Raw genomic sequence first — 6,000 nt, 5'->3', positions numbered from 1 at the left:
TCTGTTGGGTAAGTACATTTTGTATAGTTTTATTAATGTGGTTGAGTCTTACTTGTTGGACACGAAGGAACTGAAAGAAATGATGCGCACATGGTCAGCTGCCATGTAGTTTGTGTTTGGCTAAAATTAGCTAGCATGCTAAAAGGTCGTTTAAAGTTAGGCTTTACCCTAGTTTCTACACTTGAGCTGTGCTGTGTAACGTTAATGCTTCTTGCTAGGATATTGATAGCAAAATCATCAATCCCCCAAACTGCTAACTCGTTCCCTGCCACAGTTATCTTGGCATTTAAAAATCAACCGTTCACTGCCAAAGACGAGTTATTATTCATTACAGAAAATGTATTGTGAGCCATCAAAGTTTAGAGAAAATGTTAAAAAACCCTGAAGCTGGCTGAGAACTTTTTTTGTAAAGGCTGGCAGGTAAAGAGCTAACGTTGGCTGAGTTTTGTGTCAGTTACAATTAACATCAAGTTGAGGAACATGGCAAGTCTACATCTTCTATTAAGAGATTGCATTGTGACAAAGAATGTGTGTGTTTGTGTGGATGTTAGTTTGTGTTTGTTTGTTTTTCTCTTTCTCTGTGTATATACAAATATTTGGGTAGTTAACAAAAGAACCATAGTGATGGCAACAAATCTGAAAACAAACTGTAATTTTTCTGAGGTGAAGTAATCCTGAGTCATTATTTCACAGAATCACGTTAAATGCCTTTATGGTGAAATTTATCATGAGGGGTGGTGGTCAACTTAAAAAGAAGCCATTCAAAGCTATACTATATAGTTCAAGGTAATTTTGGCCTTATGACATTGCAAAAATCTCTTGTTCCTTGTCTATTTTTTCATTTATGTCATTTTTATTTTCTCTATTTAGTGGACTTCTCTGTAAGAACATCAGGTTTTACCAGAAATACCACTTTTACAAAGTTTACAGGGTCTTTCTCAAGGGCACCGCTAATCTAACATATATTCTGTGTCACAATCTAGAATCTTCATAGAAGATGAAGACTTGCCATGATCAAGAATACCAGCTATTTGCTGAAGTTCATCTTTCAAAACGAACAGCATGGAGCACAGTACTCATCAGGTGCTTTTGCTACCCGTAAATACGTTTATTCTAGTGTTATTTGTAACTTTTTGACATTCAGTTATTCTAGAGAAGAATAAAGTGTAATACATGTTAATTACAATCTTGTATGTATTTTAAATTTAGTTGTGTGATAATCTGACTTTTTCTAAATACATTCATGTAATTTACCTCAAATTTGATTTTTTTTCTACTTTTTTAATATTCATCTTCTTTTCTCTCACTCAGATGCTGTGAACAGGTGTAGCCCAAATGCAACAGATTCAGACTTTGATGCAGCAATGGCGGAACACATGAAGCACACTGGGGTTGATGGATACTTGTTTTATGGCTGGTTTAACAGTAATACAAGACTGTTAGGAAATAATATGGTAGTGCCATAGCTCTGACTTCCATGCATCAATGGTGGAACACATGAATCACACTCCTGGCTGAGCCGGTGGTCGGGGACCAAGAAAATGAGTTAACATTTTGAAAAAAATGGACTTAAGTAGTTTCAAATGTGTTTCTGTAATACTGTACTTTTGTAATTTTCATGTTTGATTAATGGCTGCTGAACATCAATGTTAAACTCCATTGCTATCGAGATTCTACTATTTTTATTTTCTTGTTTGAATAGTAGCTGTAATACAAATGGAAGACAATTAAAAAATGTGATGTTCACTATAAAATATGATGTGCTAAATTAAGACACTTATTTTTGCTTAAGTCCACATATAAAGTGTTATTGTTTGTGATGTACACGTGATTGAAACGTTTTATAGACGTTCAGGTCAGACCGGACCGATTTTGGACCTTTTTAAAACTTATGTCAATTTAGGACACGTAAACCTTTAGACATAATTGCTTGCCTTGCACGATGTTACACAACGCGAGTATGATTATATTAAACGCATTCTTATATATACGCTTACATTAAGCAGCTACACATCTAGTAATAAACGTCCGGAAGCGGACACATTTGGACGTCCAGGGACGGGCAGAAAAGACGTGGAAATCACGTTCAGATGACGTCAAAGACGTCGGTTCAACTTTCATTTTGGAACTATTTTTCAACCGTGACGGGACGTGTCGGAATTACGTCTTTTCAACGGTCATTAAACGTCCAAATGTTTGTTGGGTAGTGTTTGGTCTGAACACAACATAACGTTACTGTGAAATGACCACATCAAACGTGACGTGCTAACATGGATGCATCTATGAAGCCGCCGGATTTGCTTCAGGGAAAATGTATTTTTAAGAAGCTTCCCAATAGAAACCTCTACAAGACTGAGGTTGCTTGCACCTTGTGCAATGTGGAATTGGTTTACTGTACGGAATTGCTTTACATACAGTTGGTTTAAAAAAAAAGACTTTCTCTCAACAGGTAGTGGTCTAGCTTTAGTTGAAACCAGTAACTTTGTATTGAGATCTAATGTATTATGGCTCCTGTATGACATATCGCTTGTTGCTCCCTCACTCTTTGTAAGTCGCTTCCCAACAAACATTGGTCCGACGGCAACGTCGTGTCCCTGGCCGAAAATAGTCGCGGTAGGACGACACTACCCAACAAACATTTAGACGTTTGATGACCGTTGAAAAGACGTCATTTCGACACGTCCCGTCACGGTTGAAAAATAGTTCCGAAATGAAAGTTGAACCGACGTCTTTGACGTCATCTGAACGTGATTTACACGTCTTTTCTGCCCGTCCCTGGACGTCCAAATGTATCCTCTTTCGGACGTTTATTAGATGTGTAGCTGCTTAATATAAGCGTATATATAAGAATGCGTTAAATATAATCAAACTCGCGTTGTGTAACATCGTGCAAGGCAAGCAATTATGTATTAAGGTTTACGTGTCTTAAATTGACTTAAGTTCTAAAAAGGTCCAAAATCGGTCCGGTCTGACCTGAACGTCTATAAAACGTTTCAATCACGTGCACATCACAAACAATAACACTTTATTTGTGGATTTAGGCAAAATTTAGTGTTTTAATTTAGCACAGCATATTTTATAGTGAACATCACATTTTTGAATGGTCTTCCATTTGTTTGAAAGCTACTATTCAAACAAGAAAATAAAAATAGTAGAATCTCGAAAGCAATGGAGTTTAACATTGATGTTTAGCAGCCATTAATCAAACATGAAAACGACAAAAGTACAGTATTACAAAAACATATGACACTACTTTAGTCCATTTTTTTCAAAATGTTTACTCATTTTCTCGGTCCCCGACCACCGGCTCTTCCGGGAGTGTGATTCATGTGTTCCACCATTAATGGTTAAAAGTCAGAGCTATGGCACTACCAAATTATTTCCTAACAGTCTTGTATTACTGTTAAAACAGCCATAAAACAAGTATCCATCAACCCCAGTGTGCTTCAGGTGATCTGCCATTGCTGCATCAAAGTCTGAATCTGTTGCATTTGGGCTACACCTGTTCACAGCATCTGAGTGAGAGAAAAGAATATGAATATTTAAAAAAGTAGAAAAAAGATCAAAGGCAAAATTTGAGGTAAATTACATTAATTTATTTAGAAAATGTCAGATTATCCCACAACTAAATTTAAAATACATACAAGATTGTAATTAACATGTGTTACACTTTATTCTTCTCTAGAATAACCGAATGTCAATAAAAGTTACTAATAACACTAGAATAAATTTATTTAAGGGTAGCAAAAGCACCTGATGAGTACTGTACTCCATGCTGTTCGTTTTGAAAGATGAACTTCAGCAAATAGCTGGTATTCTTGATCATGGCAAGTCTTCATCTTCTATGAAGAGTCTAGATTGTGACACAGAATATATGTTAGATTAGCGGTGCCCTTGAGAAAGACCCTGTAAACTTTGTAAAAGTGGTATTTCTGGTAAAACCTGATGTTCTTACAGAGAAGTCCACTAAATAGAGAAAATAAAAATTACATAAATGAAAAAATAGACAAGGAACAAGAGATTTTTGCAATGTCATAAGGCCAAAATTACCTTGAATTACATAGTATAGCTTTGAATGGCTCCTTTTTAAGTTGACCACCACCCCTCATAATGAATTTCACCATAAATGCATTTAACGTGATTCTGTGAAATAAATGACTCCGGATTACTTCACCTCAGAAAAATTACAGTTTTGTTTTCAGATTTGTTGCTGTCACTATGGTTCTTTTGTTTACTACCCAAATATTTGTATCTACACAGAGAAGGAGATAGAGAAAAACAAACAAACACAAACTACATCCGCACAAACACACACATTCTTTGTCACAATGCAATCTCTTAATAGAAGATGTAGACTTGCCATGTTCCAGAATGCCAGATATTCACTGAAGTTCATCTTTAAAACCGAAAAGCATGGAAAATATTCCTTTGGAATCCTGAAATAAAAATCTGTTCATTAATATGTACACACACCTGGACACATGACTACTTCTAAACTGAATGTGACACTTGCTGTCACATTTTGTGTTTAATACAAACAATTAGGGCGGATGTCCCAAAGGAAGAAGGTTTGGAACCCCTGATTTATTTACACATTGTTCCTGTAGTTGCATGAAATTACTCAACTTAATGTTAATTGTAACTGACACAAAACTCAGCCAACGTTAGCTCTTTACCCGCCAGCCTTTACAAAAAAAGTTCTGAGCCAGCTTCAGGGTTTTTTAACATGTTCTCTAAACTTTGATGGCTCACAATACATTTTCTGTAATGAATAATAACTCGTCTTTGGCAGTGAACGGTTGATTTTTAAATGACAAGATAACTGTGGCAGGGAACGAGTTAGCAGTTTGGGGGATTGATGATTTTGCTATCAATATCCTAGCAAGAAGCATTAACGTTACACAGCACAGTTCAAGTGTAGAAACTAGCGTAACTTTAAACTACCTTTTAGCCTGCTAGCTAATTTCAGCCAAACACAAACTACATGGCAGTTGACAATGTGCGCAACATTTCTTTCAGTTCCTTCGTGTCCAACAAGTAAGACTCAACCACATTAATAAAACTAAACAAAATGCACTTACCCAACAGAAGTATTTGTATAACTCCGTCACTTCTTCTTTAGAGTTTATTGCGGATGGTAAATCAACTGAAGGCGCATTACCGCCACCAACTGGAGTGGAGTATGGATCACCGATTTTGACAGCACAGTTTTGGCAATCATCCACTTTAAATTGTGAAAGCAGATATTATAACATTATATATGTAAATGTGTCATTTAACTAAGATGAATACAAATGATCGTGTATTTAAAAAAAAGATTTCCTGCATTTTGCAATGGGTGTTGTTTGACGTGTAACGTCAACGGACGTCTATCACAACATTTTTATAACTAATTGGGCACTCAAATGAATCATTGCAGTATTATGCAAGGTAAGCACAATTTATTTTGCTTATTTCATAAGAACTTTACAAAGGGTCACGATGGACTAAAAATGCACGTGTAGAGGACGTCACAAGAGGACGCCCTTTCAACCGCTTCAATATTTATATAATTACACGTAGCTAAAGTCAAAGTAACAATCATACATGCAACCCATAGAGATCTGTTGACATGTACAAATGTATCTCAATGCATTTTTAGGAAATGTTATATGTCACATATTTTTACCGGTTTATGCCGTCCTACCGCGACTATTTTAGGCCAGGGACACGACGTTGCCGTCGGACCAATGTTTGTTGGGTTTCGTTTTAGCAAGAAAAATTAATGATTGAAGTAATGCATCACATTAATTATTTTATCCAAAAAGGTTAAATGCCTAAATGCTATCACTATTTTGGGTATTGTTTGAAGCCAAGATGCCCACTGAAAAGAGGCGGATTTAGGAGAGAGAAAATTCAGGGAGGCAGCAAAGAACAGCAAATCTATACGACAGCGTTTTAGTACCACGTAAAAAAAAGATTTCGAGAATAAAGTCGAAATGTTACGAGATTAAATTCGAA

At 36.1% G+C, this 6,000-nt stretch overlaps 1 long non-coding RNA gene across 4 annotated transcripts; it reads right to left on the bottom strand.

Annotated features, from left to right (window-relative positions):
* Positions 1–3,376: 3,376 nt before the first annotated feature.
* Positions 3,377–4,136, bottom strand: LOC130418102 (uncharacterized). 4 transcript variants are annotated; one of them, XR_008906285.1, is made up of 4 exons: positions 4,051–4,081; positions 3,943–3,966; positions 3,754–3,853; positions 3,377–3,515 (listed from the first exon to the last, which is right to left on the bottom strand). It is a non-coding gene; the product is annotated as an uncharacterized LOC130418102 (long non-coding RNA). The 4 variants fall into 4 exon arrangements; XR_008906284.1 differs by having other exon boundaries at positions 3,956–3,966; positions 4,051–4,065; XR_008906282.1 differs by lacking the exon at positions 3,943–3,966 and having other exon boundaries at positions 4,051–4,136.
* Positions 4,137–6,000: the final 1,864 nt, after the last annotated feature.

This window comes from Triplophysa dalaica, chromosome 3, assembly GCF_015846415.1.
Source record: "Triplophysa dalaica isolate WHDGS20190420 chromosome 3, ASM1584641v1, whole genome shotgun sequence".
NCBI lineage: Eukaryota > Metazoa > Chordata > Actinopteri > Cypriniformes > Nemacheilidae > Triplophysa > Triplophysa dalaica.
Note: the sequence above shows the minus strand (reverse complement) of the source record. Positions and strands in the feature narration are given on the sequence as shown.